A 17,201-nucleotide genomic window follows, 5' to 3' on the forward strand; every position below is an offset into this window, starting at 1 on the left:
AGTGTCAGCCTGGGAACTGATAGGTCACTGGTTTGATTTCCGGTCAGGGCACACGCCTGGGTTGCAGGCCAGGTCCCCAGTTGGGGGCACATGAGAAGCAACTGACTGATGTTTCTCTCCCTCTTTTACTACCTCCCTTCCCCTCTCTAAAAATAAATAAATAAAATCCTAATAAAAAGACAAATAAATGGTTTTAAAAATGGGCACAGGATCTGAATAGACATTTCTCCCCAGAAAGTATCTGAATGGCCACTGACACATGAAAAGATGCTCAACATCACTAGGCATCAGGGAAATAAAGATCAAAACCACAATGAGATATCACCTCACACCTACTAGGATGTCTAGAATCAAGAAGATGGACAAAAGCACCCACACACAGAGGGGTGAAAGGAGCTGGGAGGAAATAGGGTTGATATAGTCTTGTTGGGGTGGGTGAACTCCAGCCCAGCTTGAACTGCTCTCTAAAATTAGCCTGCAATAAACTCAGAGCCAAGAGAATTCCCCAATACAGCTGCCTAGAGCACTCCAGACAGGCTCCAACAGCCTTCAGACCTGATTCTTTAAGAATTCCAAGCACTTCTTCAGGCCCAGGGCCTCACCACTCACTCACTCACCAGACACTGTTCCAGCTGGGATTTAGAAGAGGGTTGAATTTCCTTGTTAGCATTTGGAACACCACAGGATGGAGTGCTGGGAATTCAAATGTCTCTTAATTCTCTCATCTTGTTTGATCTTCCTGTTAAGTGTGCCTATTGCTTCTGCTCAGTTAATTACTTCAAAGACTAATAATTTAGCAAATTACAAGGTGAGCAAGAAAAGTTACAGCATAAAAAGGCAGAGAGAGCCAATTTTTTCCACTGAAATGACAAGACTGGAAGAATTCATACATGTACCATTTGGGCAAATTGCTTTGCTTTCTGAGTATCAGTTTCTTCAACTGTAAAGTGCAGGTCATCAGCCACCTCTACCCTGGCTAATTCACCCTGCCATTGGATTTAATTTATCAAGCATTTAGTAGTGCTTATTCTTTGCCTGTCTTCTGAGACCTCAATAGGGAGATACTGCTGTGACAAGTGTCCCCCAGTATAATGGCATGATAGTCTAGAAGAAGAAGCCTATAACTCTGCTCCTCTAGAGCCTTCCAAGGTAAAGGGACATTTGGACTGGGCCTTGAGGGATGAGTGGGGCTGTAGGATGCAAGAAAATCATGAAAATGCTAACTTCCACTTTATTGTCCTGGGTTTCATTACTGAGCTGCTTGTTTTGGCCCATTTCACATGCCACAATCCAGCTTCATCCCTTCCCCTCAGCTTCTGAAAGCCTCCCAATTTCCACAGCCGCCTTGATGTCCTTGGGCCAGATATGTGGCACTCCCTCAAAGGTCAACCTTTGCAGTCCCTCTCTCAGAGCTGTTGGGATGAAGGCCATCCCCTCCACATGGCTAGCCCCAAGGCCTGTGTGTCCTGGTTCTGGTTCATCCCTCCAGCCCTTGCCCTTCATCATGCCCCCGCCATGCATGGCACACCTCCAGAAATGCTTAACTTCTATCAGACCCCCAAACTCCCCACTGTGCCTGGCTCATGGCTAGGACTATGGGTTTCAGCTTTTGATGCCACTTCTTTCAGAAGACAACCCCTGACTGACTTCTAGTCCAAATTAGAAGATCCTCTTGTACAATAAACTTTCATGTTTCTTTGCAGCTGCTCTTTCCTCACACCGATGACCTATATTGTCATTGCCAGGTGAGTTGGGCCTGCATCCTTCCCTATAGCATCCCCTATGCCTACTATGAGGCCAGGGACACAGAGGTGCCCAGCAACTGAATAAGTCAAAGGTTGTCAAACTAAGGCTTGAAAGCCAAATTTAGACCACTGTCTGGTTTTTAAAAATAAAGTTTTATTGGAACAGACTCATACCCACTCACTTACGTATTGTCCATGGATACCTTTGTGCTGCAACAGAGTTGAACAGTTACAACAGAATCGTATGGCTTGCAAAGCCTAAAATATTTCTCTAAAATAGCTCTCCACAGAAAAACTTTGTCAACCCTGAAATAAATGAAACTACCCTGAAGAAGTTTTATGTTGGCTCCAGCTACCCCAGAGAATGCCTTGCCCTTTCATCTAGACCCCTGATGCCTTGGCTCAGGCCCTGTGGACAAAATCTGGAAGAGCAGAATCCAAACATCATGGGGGAAGACAGTGATTAAAATAACAGGGTCAAGCCAGGTAACCTTCAGACAAGATGGCCGGCCACAGGATAGGACAATTCACTGTTAGGAACGAACCCTACAAACTAGCTAGCCATGTGCACAAACACTTAGGTCCAAGGATGTTAGCTGTTTGTAACAGCAGAACACAGAGGAGAGAACACACAATGTCTCAGTGGGACCTGTTAAGCAGTCTGTGGTGTGCCCACCGGTGGGGTCTTATGTGCAAATGATGGCAGCGGCGCCATGCCCCCTTATAGGAAAAGATCTGAGATATAACACCAACATTAAAAGTCCAGAAAAATGTGAAATTTATTTACAGTAAAGCATATAGACCACTAGTGTGCTTATATAAGATAAGCATAGACTATTTCTTTTTTTTTAGAACAGTTTGTTGTTTTTTTTTAATTATTTGCCCACTTTTTTTTTAAGATTTTATTTATTTATTTATTTTTAGAGAGGGAAGGGAGAGAGAAAGAGAGAGAGAGAGAGAGAGAGAGAGAGAGAGAGAGAGAGATATCAATGTGCGGTTGCTGGGGGCCATGGCCCACAACCCAGGCATGTGCCCTGACTGGGAACCGAACCTGTGATGCCTGGTTCGCAGCCCGCGCTCAAGCCACTGAGCTACGCCAGCCAGGGCAGCATAGACTATTTCTTAAAGGAGACCCAAGAAACAGGTACCAGCAGTAGCATCTGGGAAGGGAAACTAGGGATTCCAGAGATTCCTGGAGACAGGCCTCTGCCCTCTAAGTTGGAGGTCTTGTTGGGACAGAGGTGGGAAAGAGAATGGAAGACTTTTCACTCTATGCCTTTGCATAGTTTTTAAATTTTTAAATAAGTATTTATTACCATAAGAAAAAAAGACCAGTGAAATAAATAAATCAATAAAAGATATAGTAACCCATGGGGTTGGAAGTCTTCTGACATCTTCTAGGAGACTCTGAAACCTGCCACAGCCAATCCACAAAGACCCCAATTCCAGACTGTATTTAGGCAGTCTGTGGCCAATCCAGTTCTCTTGTCTTTTGAGCAGGCTGTGTCTTGCTGGCAGCCATAAAATTTAATTATGTTTGCCATATAAGCCCATTCCAGCTTCCCTCTTACTGTCTACAGGTCATTATAATATGTCACTCTTCATAACATTGAAATAAACATCCCTATATCACAGCCAGAATGCTGGGTCTAGGAGGAAGCTCTGTGGTCACCCCCCCCAGCCCAACCCCTTATTTGACAGACAGGGAAAGTGAGGCCCAGAGAAATGAAGGGAATAACACTGACACTGGCCCAGGTGACCTGCCTCTCAGGCCACAGTGCTCCACTGCTGGGATGGCACAGCAGGCGCATGGACAGTCCAGCACACAGCCCGGGCATGGGTACGTTGTAGGGAGCTGTGGGTTCTAAACAGAATGGAACTTATTTGTATGAATGTTGGATTCCATAAAAAAAGCGACAGCTGCACAGAACATAGAATTCTCTAACGTGACATCTTAACAAAGCTAGTCAGTCCCCAGAAGAGAAAGTATCCATATAAATAAAGCTGTTCTTTTTAAGTGCCAAGTTACTTTTTCAGTTTTAATCATTTTTAATAGAAATTACTTGTAAATCATGGACTTCTCTGATCTTACTAAGCAAAATAAACTAAACGACTTTGGGATAATTTACTTTAGGAGGCTGAGGGTTGTTTATGTGGAACTAGACAATATGGCCATTTACCAGCTCAGGCACTCACTTGGGTGTCATCCAGCCCATGACTCTCTTTCTGGCCTCACTCCCAACTACTATCTCTGCTAGCTAGCTCCTCCCAGAATACACCATGCACTTCCCCTTTGCTTATGCTGTTCCCAGTTCCTGGGTTGCTCTCTTCATCTGCTTGGCAACCTCCTACTCAACCTTCAAAGATCAGCCTAAATGTCACCTTCTCTTTGAGCTGCCTCTTCTCCTGTCCAACCCTACCAGGCAGAGTGAGAACTCCTCACCCAGACAGTAGGCACCTCAAGGGCAGGGGCCAAGGCTCTCCATCCATTCTCCACCCACTCATCCGACTGGGGCTCATCCGACTGGGGCTTTGCCACTGCTTCATATCACTGGCCTGATTCCAGACACCTGTCACAGAACCTGGGGGATTGAGTCCCAACAACAAAAAACTCAATAACACTTGGGTTGGCCAGGACCTGGACCATGACAGTGAGATCAAAAGTGCCCTTAATGTTAGCATATCCTAGAGCTTTAAAGCCATAAGGAGTCACCACTAGCCACTGCTGCCTTCCCATTATATAGATGAAGAACCTGAGGCTTAGAGAGTGGGGAGCCCTTCCTCAAGTTATACTGGGACACAGCCAAGAAGTGGTCATCTGACTTCCTTTACATAGCTCTTTCTCCACTGCTCTGACAAATGAACCATCATGATTTCAGATGAAAGGAGGATGTTTTCCTGTGGTCTTTAAAGATTTTCTTTATTTACTCCTACAGAGAGGGGAAGGGAGAGAGAGAGGGAGAGAAACATCAATGTGCGAGAGAGACATAGATCGGTTGCCTATCACACACCCCCAAAAGGGGTCCTGGCCCGCAATCCAGGCCAGTTGACAAATGGATTAATATAGCCTGTGAGGGCATGGGGAAGACCCTCAGAGAGAGGGTGCTATAGGTATAGGGTGGTCCTGTGGGAGTTCTGAAAAACAGCATGTGACTGACCAAGTGAACATCAGATTAAAAAATGATCACCTCCTACAAGAAGCCCTCCTAGCCTAGATCCCCAGAGCACTCCATGCTTCAAGAAACCCACTGCCCATGGTGACCCATGCCACATACAGGGTGTTGGTTTGTTGCAAAAGTAAAGGAAGATGGTGGAGGCAGCCTCAGGTCAGAATGTGCTCACCACATCCCTTCCTAGTCTGGCTATTCCTGTAGGCATACCTCATCCCTTAGGGTCCCTCTACTGGGCCCAGCCAGGTGAGCTAGACTGCTTATTCAGGGGTCTAGTGGGCAGGGCCTATGGAGAACAGACCTGTGGCTTTTGAAATGTGGCTACTTGAGCTATGAGTCTACTAAAATGAATGGGAAATGTTCATTTGCAGGTCTTACAGGATTCAAGGGGCTTGTCAACATCAGGAAGAAATGTAGAAACAAAAAACTGAGCTGCTGCCTTCATCAGTGAAGGGCTCTTCCCTGACCCCCACCCTCCCCAAATCACACTGTTCGTCACACTTGCCATCCAGGTACCTGCCGGTCCCAAGATACAATCAAAAGTGCCCCCATTTCAGCCTCTCATACTCAACCCTCCTTTCTCTGGCTGGTGACACAAGGAAGCCATTGCCAGATCCTCAGGATATGAGAGGTAACACCCTCAGTGCTTACACTCAGTGGGTTCAGCCCTCCCTCAGGGACAGCTGAAGGAAAATGGCTCCAGGCTATTCCAGGTCTTCCCTTCTGTGCCCATTCCCTCTATCTGAGATGGAACCCAGGCTGCCCCAGTTCTCTGTCCCAAATGAAAGAGGCACGCCTATGCTCAGAAGTCCTCAACAGACATCCTCCCCTACCCAACATTTGACCTCAGGCAAGTTACCCAGCTTCCCGGGGCCTCCATGCTTCTTCACCCACAGAGGGAGCACAGACTTTCATCGTAGGAGTGGTGTGAAGCTTGGCAATGACACTTGTAACTGCCTAGCCAGGGCTGGGCACCCAGGAGGCCTTCAGAGTATGGCAGGCCTTTTGCCTGCTCCACTTGCCCCTGCACCTCACACCAGAGCTAACACACAAGCAAGCCAGTGTTTGTTGAATTAAGTGCCTTTCCAGCCCTAGAGTGAGGCTGCTTGACGAAGATAGTATCAAATCCCATCTTCCTTGCACCTGTGTGAACTTCCATCTTGGCGAAATGCACTGGTCTTTCTGGGCCTTCTTTCTCACCTCCCTGCCTCTTCTTGCCTCCTCTAACCCCAGGGGGTGTTACCTTTCTCACAGAGTCATGATCATCTCTCAAAAGGCAGATACTCTGAATCAGACACTTTACTATGATCCTTAGCCTTATCATCCAGAAAGAAAGGGGGGTCCTTCACTATGCACTCTGACCCCCACTGCCCACACTTGGGCAGCTCCTAGGACCCCGGTCACAAATCCTGACTCCCTTTCTTGGGAATGCCCTGATTCCCCTCTGGAATGCAGTGCATCCTGGGGGAAGCAGGGTGGGGACAGCAGGCGCCACCGGGAAAGGACAAGAGTCTTCTGCCAGCTCCGCTGAGGCTGCCTTAGAGGCCCAGGTTGGGTTAAATCAGGGAGGCAGTCCTTGCCTTTGCCCCTTCTTTTTCCTAGCTGTCGGCGCTCGCTTCTCCATTCCTCCCTCAATAAATCAGTCCCAGGGCTGAGCCCACACTGAAAGGGTCTCTACCTATAAACCCCTTTGGGAGTTTGGGACCAGGGATGAATTAAGTTCTATGGTTCCAGCCCTACCCCACCCCCCACATCTATAGTCTGGGAGGGAGACAGACCCCACACTTAAGAGCTGGAGACAGTGCATACGTTTCACCATACGAGTCACCTATTCACTGTCACTTCCTCCAAGGGACCTCCCCAGACCCCCCAGGTAAGGTACACCCCCATTCTCTTGGTCTCTTTTTATTCCCTTTAAAGCCCATCTCACAGCCTACATTTTATAGAATCTTGCTTAATTACTTATTAATTTATTTACTGTCTGTCTCTTCTACCAAAATGAAGTTCTGTGAAGGAAGGGGCTTTCTTCACCACTGTATCCCAGCATCCAGTGGGTGCTCAATAAATGTCAGATAAATGAATGAATCATGTTGAACTAGATTCATTCTGGCTCAGAAACAGCCACAGGGGTGGTGTAAGACTCCTGAGCATGGAAGGGAACAAAAGACCCCCTTCCTGATCCCCATTCTTACCCTTGTCTTATTCAGTCTGAGCCAACACCCCTCTTTATACACCACAGATTCTGAAAAGTCCAGGTGACATTGTTTTTCAAAAACACTGATTCTTATTTTTAGTATGTCCAGTACTTAAAGAAAACTGTTAGGTGAAGATTTTATTTTTAAAAATGGGTATCCTTTTGGCAAAGTGAATGACCATCCTTAATATATTTGGGTTTCTTTTCTAATAGCTTTGCTTAAACTGGGGCCCATCTGCATTAAAGAGGTTGGGGAAATTGAGGAAACCTAGAAAAAATATAGAGAAAAAGCTACATGCTCTGGTACAGAACATCCCGTATGGCTGTCACTGATTCAGTCATCTGGCAGGGCCAGCTTCACATTCTACAGGGCTGTTAGGGAAGTATCTTGCTTACTCTTAAGTAGTGCCTTTATACCACAGAACACCTACCAAGGGGGTGCCAAGCCACAGCCCCAGTGGCTTCTACTTTAATAAATAGTTGTTTTCACTTATAACAAGTGCTGGGGATACCTGTTTTGCAAATGGATGCTACTAAGAGCTTCTCTTAAGTGGGTTAAACATCCTCTGTGCAGTCTTTTTTATGTGATTGATTTAAACAACAGCTTCTTTTGTCCCAATGGGAGGAAGGCTTCAAGCAGCTTGACCTGATTCCCCTGATTTGGAACTAATGGAGGCGGGGTACACGTGACATCTGATTTATTATTTAAATAAATCTATAACAGAGAACATGCATGTTCCTAAATGTGTTCAACAACTCCCCACATTTATTACCAACCACTATGAGTCAGGCCTTGACTAGATATCTCAGAGAATGCAGAGAGAAATCAGATGTGGGTCCTAAGCTCGGGAAGCTCAGTGGGTAAGGGGATTGAAGACAGTTCAAAACTAATGGTGCCAGCCCTGTGGTGCACAAGTTCACATAATCCTGACAGCAGCTCTACAAGGTGGTTTTCATTTCAGTTTATCATGGGGGCCCTGAAGCCCAGAGAGGTTATGTATTTGCCCAAAGACATACAACACATTAATGATGAAGCCAGAATTACAACTCAGGAACATTGACGTTCAGTCTACGTTCTTTCCACTCCACCAGCGGTTCTTAAAGCCTGGTCCCAGGAATACCAGCAGCCACAGTCCCAGCTGGGAATCATTAGAAATGCAAATTCTGACCCTCCAGGTCTGATGCCTGCCACAGTTTGAAAATCTCTGCACTATGCCAGGGCACCAAAGTGGGTGATCAAAGCAATCATGGGAGCAACCCAGCATAGAGGCAGGAATGACTGAGAGGTGATGGGTGGCAATCAGGGAAGGCTTCCTGGAAGAGGTGACTCCTGTTTTAGTATTTGTGGCATGAATGAGAATTCTCTGGGGGGACTAGCAGGAGAAAGGTACTGCAGGCACAGAGAATGGCAGGGGAATGGCATGGGAATAGCATGGGCAAAGGTTTCGGGAGCTTGGAAAAATATAATCATAGTTCTGGAAATATGTGGAGTATGACATGTGAGGCCAGAGAATGAAGTAGAAGCTTCATCCTGTGGGTCTGTATGTAGGGGGTAGCAGTTGGAAGAAGTGGCTTGGACTTATCCAGAGATTAGTTTTCCCAAGCAAGGACCACATAGCACTGTATATCAATTACTTAATGCCATTCTTTCTACCAGGGAGACTTTATATCTGCTACATCTGAAAAACCAGGTTCATTGAGCATAAGTTAAATTTTCCCATAAATATAAATCACCAAAAGCAAAACACTGTTGGAAAACACTGCTTGGATTCTGTTATCAGCAGAAAGCCTGTGCTTGAAGGCCTGTTGGTTTAAAACAGAGATTACAAGTGTAAAGAATCCCTATTACAGAAAGCAGCATAAAACAGAAGGATGCTTCATACGAAATGATATAGGTGTATTGCTAAGTGAGAAAAATAAGGTGGAGAATCCTGTATTTGGATTAAAAAAAGATAGGGGAAGAGTACACACACACACATATGATGATACATGTATAAAATATCTCTGGACAGCAGTTGCCTCTGGGTGAACAGGAGGGTGGCTTCCTGTTCACTGTGTGCCCTTTTATGCATTTAGCTATTAAACCATGTGATGATATTACTTCCTATAGAATAATGAAATATAATTAAGCCTTTTTTTTTTCAGTGATAAAAAGTCATTAAAGACACGTTAGCACCAACTACCATCTTGATGTGGATGCAATCAGAAGGGCTGATACAGCACTGGGAGGGAAACGGCTTTCTCCCGGCTTCCAAGTGATGTATTCCACATCACTGAACACTGAACTGATGGCTCACCTGGAGTCAGTTCATACCCTACCTGGGGCCTGGGTCACATACTTCTAGAAACCCTGCTTGGTGGGTAACAGGGATCTGATAACACACTTTTTACAGAAAGAAAATAAAACACCCTCAAGCATGTAATGTCTTCACTGTCACCTAAGGCTGAGGAAGACTGCCCTGGTACAGCACCAGGGGGACTGAGAGGTAGGAAAGGGTGAAAGATAGCTGTCACGACCCTGTCCCCCTCCTCTTGGAAATAAGACTGTACACCTCCTGCTTTGGAAGAGCAAAAGACAGGTCCCCAGGGAACACTTCCTGCACAAGAGACAGGTGTCTGCAGCCATGTCATGGAGTCAGTTATCAAGTCCCATGGTTTAGCCCATAAGGAAATCATGACCCAGAGAGGTTAAATGGCATACCTCAAGGCCACTCAACTGGTCATGGCAAAACTGGGATTCCCACCTGTAGATCTATCCTTGAAAGGTCTAGAACTTCTGTATCACTGAGTCTTGGTAAAAGAACCCACCCCACAAAACAAATGTAAACCTTGAGACCCAGAGTGGGCCCTCCAGGTTCCTGGAGTGGACCCACAATGAGCAACAAAATCACTTATGCAACCAAACCACAGACAATTTTGGTCTCTTTCACAATTTGCATAAATGACTGCCATTTAGGTATTAATAGCAAAGACATCAAGGTTTGCAAACCCCTGGAGTGTTAGAAACACAACTTGTGTTTACAAGCACACAGCAATCTGTTCAACATGTCCACTATGTCTGCAGTAATTATTACCCCGGTTAAAGGTAATCCATATTTAACACACCACCACAAGTGGGGATTGAAAGCAGGAGTGAGGGTGCTGGGCTTGGACTTCAGTTATTTTCCTCCAGGTCATTTCCTCCTCTTGGGTCCCTCCCAGAGTGGGACTCATCCTCATGGCAGTCATACCTGATGGACTTCTCATGGGGCTCAACCCTCCTTGAGGCACCCAAGTAGGAAACAAGTGCACACTCCTTCCTGGAGGCATTCCTAGTAGATTCTGTCTCCTGTCCTAAGGAGGGGCCCTGTTCTAGGCTTCCATTTTTCCTGGATGGTCTGGGGACAATGCTACCTTCTAGTAAATTCCCTCTTCCTGTGCTGCTCGCAGTTGAGGTTCTAGCTTCTGCTCCTTGGTCTCTCTTAGTTCCAGGGAAGGACGGTTAGCTACATTAGCAGCAGCAGTGACTGCCATTTCACAGCACCAATTCAGTGTCAGGGACTCCATGTGGTTCACACAGGGTGTCTGCAACCCTCCCAAACACAGATATGGCACTGTCCACATCTTACAGAAGGAATGGGGTTCAGAAGGGCCAGACCACTTGCCCAAGATGCAAGATTGCTCACAGAATGCAGGGAGCTAGGATCTGATACCAACATATGGCACAAGCCATGAGCAATCCCACCTGGGGACTCAGCCTCTGGTTGGGAAGGTGCTTCTTCATTCAACACACACTTGCATCTCTGTGCTTTAGCTGTGGAGCAGGGGAAGGGACTGCCAGGCTCGGAAGGCCTCCTGAGTGTCTGGCCCTGGCTAGGCTAATATTTGTTGGGCATTCACTGTGTGATTTACACGTAACTCACTGACTCCCTGCCCACCCTGCATGGCCAGGACTTCATTAGCTGCATTTCACTGACCTGAGGCTGCAGGGAAGATCTGGACCCAAGCACTCCCCTGCAAAGAGTGGTTTCACCCAGCTGTCACCAGGTTAGACTTAGTGGCAAATTTAGATAGACTTGAAAAGACAGGGCCAGCTGATGGAATGACTCCTTAGAGAGGATGAAAGATGGGGTGGTGGCAGTTGAAGGCTGGAGCCATGGACCAGCAGTCTGGGGGCCAGCTCATGGTACAGGTGAAAAACAGGGGGAAGCTTCATCAGGCCTTGGCCTGACCAGAGAAGTCCCCATCCACCCCTCACCCCGCTGGTCCAGCCCTCCTGCCACCACTGGGATGCTGGTGCCACCTGTGGCCCTGCTAAAGAACTGCAGTTTGGCCATTGCAGGCCCAAGCCCTCCAGCAGACTGGGTGGTGGGTCAGCCTAGGGGCAGAGGCCCTAGGGCAGTGGCTGAGACAGCTTCTGTATCCCACCCTAAGCTTCCTCATTCAAACTTCCCTCTTCCTGCCTACACAATCTAAAGCACCCTCCTCTCTATCCCTCCTAGAGGGAGGGCAGGTGGGTCAGGAGGCAGAGGCAGGATTTAAACCATTTTCATGGACATTACAATCTAACAATGAACATGTCACTGCCCTGCTTCAAACCCTGGCTCTTCACTGATTAAGAAATAAGCACCAAATTCCTTGCCATGCCCACAAGCCCCTGTGGATTGGCCTCTGCCTGTCTCTGCCTTTCCCAACCTGTGCTAGCCTCCTCATACCCAGGAAGTTGGGTCCTGCCCCTGGGCCTTTGCTGTACTATTTTCTCTGCCTGGTATACTCGTCTCTCTCTTTTCATCTACTTAACCCTGACTTTACCTTCATGCCTCGGCTCCTTCAGGGAACCCTTGCCTGACCTTCGCAGGCACCACTGAGCAATTCGTCCCAGCATATGGTTGATACTGTCCATGTGAGCATTTCCCTCTCCTTCACTGGACAGCTCTGTGAGGGTAAGGGTCATGTCTGTTATACTCACCATTCATTTCCAGCCCAAGGGCAGTGCCTGGCACATACTAGGTGTTCAAGAAATATTTGTGGGTGAAATGAATGTGTGTAGTTTGTGGGGGTCATTGTCCTAAAATCAACATGCCTTCATAAATACAGTGTTCACTTTTCAAGGTGCCGGGCACTAAGGTGAGGGTCCTTCATACTTGAGCTTGGGGTATATTAACAGATGATAAAGTGCAGAGGTATCCTGACCAGGAGTAAACAGCCAGGCAGAGCTGGAGCTGAGATGTGGAGGTAAGTATGATTTAAGCCAAGCCATTCTATAGTGCTAAGGCCAGGCTTATAGCCTGATTCCTTTTAAGGATTCACTGGGCAGGGTCTACTTAAGCTGCTCCCACAGGTGGAGGAGGGTGTTTAAATTCCATTTTTCATGGGATTATCAGCATGGTCCTAGAAGGAGATTCTGGAAAACTGAGCACAGGGAGGCAGCATAAGTGGGAAGGAGACCCCCATGCCCAGGCACCTCTCCTTTGCCACTGAGGACTCAAGGCTGTTTCCACCGCTAGCATGCAGGGCCCTTGCTTGTGAATTGGTCAAAGGTGCCCTCGTCTGGTGAACACAGCCTTTCAGGTCCACAGCTTGGTAAGAATGCACAATTCTTTGTCCACTGCTCATGTAAGTATGCAACCTGAACTGTACACCGGAAGCATCTGGAGCTCTGGCCCACTGGGTGACTGTGACCCTTGGTCCCAGCCATCCTCCTGACATCAGCAGTGGGTTCTGATCTTCCTTCAAGGGGGTAGGGAGTCCTAAATGAGGCCTTGCAGTCATGCATGCAGAACATGTGGCCACATGTAGCCACCGGCCACTTTATTTTCTCAGACCCTGGGAGAGATGAAGTCCTGCCTTCAGCCCTCTAGGAGATTTTTGTGACAGAGATAAGACACCAGTAGGTCCAGGAGTCACAAGGCCTACAAAGAAATGTTAACGGAACTTAGAACTGACTTTAGTTGCCTCACAGAGAACCATCAAAGCTTAATAGGAAGGTGGTGAAAATCCTGTCCTGTCATGGGTTTTAGTCCAGGTGAGATGAGTGATGTGTGGCTTGCCTGGGTCCTCAAAGAGCCAGGCCTTCAGTCCTCTTACTGAGGTTACCACATACCCTGGGCTTCTGTACTGAGTCAGGAGCTAGGAAGAGGTCGGGGCTGGCTCAAGGTTACCCAATGGCCAGTCTGGGCCTGAGCCAGGTCCCCAGGCTCTACCCTCAATCCCAAACCAGAGCTGCTGGAGTGGGGAGGAGGGGGAGCTCGTCTTCAACTTGGGCCTTCAGTGGGCACAGAGTAACTGTTCTTTGCTGCTCAACAGTCTTCCTATTTGCCGCGTGCCAGGCTGCAGCCTCCCTCAAATCCTGCTAATGAGGAAAATCTGGTGCCAGCATCCACAAATATGTGTGCCTTCTGGAAGGAGGCAGTAGGTCAGGCTCAATCCCAGTGGTTGGGTTTAAAGGCCCAGAGGGAAGTCACAGGGTGGTGGTGGGGTGGGGGGGGGCAGGGGTATACACATGCCCTGAATATTTCTGACAAGATATCCCAAAAATGCTTTTCATGTTTGTTCTGGGTTGGGGTGGGAAAAAATGTAGTTTTCACTGTATGCTCTTATAATGTTGAACATTTTTACCAGGTACCCGTATTTCCAAGCAAATATTGACATATAAACATATAAATAAAAAGCCCAGGAAGAAAGGAAACAGACAGGAGCTTGGAATTTCAGAGGAGGAAGGGAACTCAGGTATTGATCTCCCCTATGAAAACAAAAGCTACGATTTCCTGGGTGCTTGCTGAGAGCTGGCTGTGTTTGAAGCCCTGCTGGGCAGGTTGAATTTAAGCCTCAGAGTGATCTCAAGGAGTGGGTACTATTATTGTTACCCCCCACTACACAAATGAGGAGACAGAGCCTAAGTCCTAAGCACTAGCCAAAGTTGAGCTGGGCCTGGAAGTACTGGCTCTTGCTCCTGGCCCCTCAGGGACTAGAGTTCTAACACAGCCCCTGCTCTGGAAGGAATTGGTTAGGAGGTGTGCCATAGCCTGCAACTTCTGGGGTCATGTAAACAGGCCGCTGAGACCCCAGGCGTCCATCTGCCCTCCTGAGCCAGACCCAGCTGGACCACAGCCCTGCCCCGAGCCTCAGTTTCCTCATCTAATAAATGGGCGAATCTTCCCTTCCTTGCAAGGCAGGAGTAAAGATTACCCAAGGGGAGGTGCCTGGCACATGGTAAGTGCCCAGTACACACCCATTCCCTCCCCTCTCTTCCCTGCCCTGATGACTCTAGGAACAGGAAGGCTGTCCTGCCAAGCCAGGTACTGCCCACTTCCTGAGTAAAGGTACTAGGTCTGGAAGGCAGACTGGAGGGTGGCAGGGACCCTCCACCACCCAGTGGCAGGCCCTAGATGCTGATATGAAAAGCCCCTCAGGAAACTGGTGGACAGAGTGCCAGTGGATGTGTATGAGTTCCCATGGGCTTGCATGGGGTCCAGAGACCTGGCATGTCCTTGCTACAGACTGTGGCCTTCCCCAGAGGACCATCTCCTGGCTCTTGGCTGCCCCAAACAGACCAAGATGGAAAGAAGAACTGGGAGGAAACATTTTATTTTCTAGACAGAACTGGTCAGGGAACATGCCAGAACATGACCAGAGACCATTCTGGCCCTCTCTTACCTTGCTCCAGTGCCCTGGGTGGGGGCCTCCTGCCACAAACAAAGCCACCTCACTGGCTTCCAAAGACCTCTTCCGTGGCCCATGGAGATGAGCTCCCTCTTCCTCCCCCACCCCCGGACTGTGCAGTGGTCAGCTCAGGTCATGAATCCTGAGCCCCTGCTCAATCCTCTGAAGCCCATGTCAGCACCAGCCAGACATGTGACAGGCCACAGCCCCACAGACCTGTTTGACCACAGCAGCAACCGGTCCATTAAGGGAAGGCTGTCCTCCTTGCCCTGAGGGGCTATCACTGATCACCAAACTCCTGCAGGGTCTCCCAGCCCAGAGCCTTCAGTTTTGGCCTCTTTCCTGCCCGGGACAGGTATGAATACATGCAGTGATGGAGGTAGGATGGTTGGGTGGCTGATAAGGAAAAAAGAACACACTTCTCACCAAACTGTGCTGGGCTGCCTTGGTAATGGTGTATGAATGTGTGTGTGTGTGTGTGTGTGTGTGTGTGTGTATGTGTGAGAAATGGGTCCCTTATCTCACATTGTAAGCAAATATCAATTCCAAGTAGATTAAAGACCTAATAAAAAAGGTGAATACAGGAGATTCATGACCATAAAGCAGGAGAAAATTTCTTATAATACACAAAGTAATAATAAAGTGAAACATAGATCTGACTATGTAAATTAGGAACACTGAAATTATAATGTTCATCTCATGATACCACTTATCACTTCATGATAAGTGAAAAAGGCAAGATATTTTACAACATAAGTAATTGACAAAGGATTAAAATCTGGAACACCTAAAGAATCCTCCAAGTGAACGGGAGAATTAAAAAAATAAATCCCAAGATGAACAAAGACTTGAAGAGGCACTTGAGCAAAAAGGAAATCCCAATGGCCAGTAAGTGTACAAATATGTCCAACCTCATCAGCAATCAAGGAAATGCAAATGAAAACCATAGTGAATTAAAGTATCCATGACATATTTCACAGATATAGAACAAACATTTCAGAAATTTATATGGAACCATAAACGACCCCAAATAACTGCAGCAATTTTGAGAAAGAGGAACAAAGTAGGAGGGATCACAATACCTGATATCAGACTGTATTACAAAGCCACTGTAATCAAAACAGCCTGGCACTGGCATAAGAACAGATACATAGAAGCCCTGGCTGGTGTAGCGCAGTGGATTGAGCACGGGCTGCAAACCAAAGTGTCGCGGGTTTGATTCCCAGTCAGGGTACATGCCTGGGTTGCAAGCCATGACCCCCAGGAACCACTCATTGATGTTTCTCTCTCTCTCTCTTTCTCCCTCCCTTCCTTCTCTAAAAATAAATAAATAAAATTTTTTTAAAAATTTAAAAAAAGAACAGATACATAGACCAATGGAACAGAACAGAGAGCCCAGATGTAAACCCAAGTCTCTATGATTTATTTGACAAAGGGGGAAGAAGCATAAAATGGAGTAAAAATAGCCTCTTCAACAAATGGTGTTGGGAGATCAGGACAGCTAAATGCAAGAAAATTAAACTTGGTCACCAACTTACACCATACACAAAAATAAATTCAAGGTGGATAAAAGACTTAAATATAAGTTGTGACACCATAAAAGTCCTAGAGGAAAACATCAGCAGGAAAATCTCAGACATTCCATGCAGCAACATCTTCACTGATATGTCCCCTAAAGCAAGGGACATAAAGAAAAGAATAAACAAATGGGACCTCATCAAAATAAAAAGCTTCTGCATGGCTAAAGAAAACAGCATTAAAATGAAAAGAAAACCAACTATATGGGAAAATATATTTGCCAGTGGTACCTCAGACAAGGGCTTGATCTCCAAAATATATAAAGAATTCACAGGACTCCACTCCAGGAAGACATAAAATCCAATTAAAAAATGGAGAAAGAACTTGAACAGACACTTCTCCAAGGAGGACATACAAAGGGCCCAGAAACATATGAAAAGATGCTCAGCATCACTAGCCATCAGAGAGGTGCAAATTAAAACCACAATGAGATACCACTTCAAACCAGTCAGAATGGCCAACATAAACAAGTCAACAAACAAGTGTTGGAGAGGATGTAGAGAAAAGGGAACCCTAGTTCACTGTTGGTGGGAATGCAGACTGGTGCAGCCACTGTAGAAAACAGTATGGAATTTCCTCAGCAAACTAAAAATGGAACTGCCTTTTGACCCAGCTATTCTACTGCTGGGATTATATCCTAAGAACCCTGAAACACCAATCCAAAAGAACCTATGCACCCCAATGTCCATAGCAGCACAATTTACAATAGCCAAGTGCTGGAAGCAACTTAAGTGTCTATCAGTAAATGAATGGATCAAAAAACTATGGTACATTTACACAATAGAATACTATGCAGCAGAGAGAAAGAAGGAGCTCCCACTCTTTGAGACAGCATGGATGGAACTGGAGAGCTTTGTGCTAAGTGAAAAAGTG

General features: G+C 46.8%; 1 protein-coding gene across 13 annotated transcripts in view; it reads right to left on the reverse strand.

Annotated features, from left to right (window-relative positions):
- IQSEC1 (IQ motif and Sec7 domain ArfGEF 1) overlaps positions 1 to 17,201 on the reverse strand; it is a 447,285-nt gene that overhangs the window by 92,090 nt on the left and 337,994 nt on the right. The window lies entirely within an intron of this gene.

This window comes from Phyllostomus discolor, chromosome 2, assembly GCF_004126475.2.
Source record: "Phyllostomus discolor isolate MPI-MPIP mPhyDis1 chromosome 2, mPhyDis1.pri.v3, whole genome shotgun sequence".
Lineage (NCBI taxonomy): Eukaryota > Metazoa > Chordata > Mammalia > Chiroptera > Phyllostomidae > Phyllostomus > Phyllostomus discolor.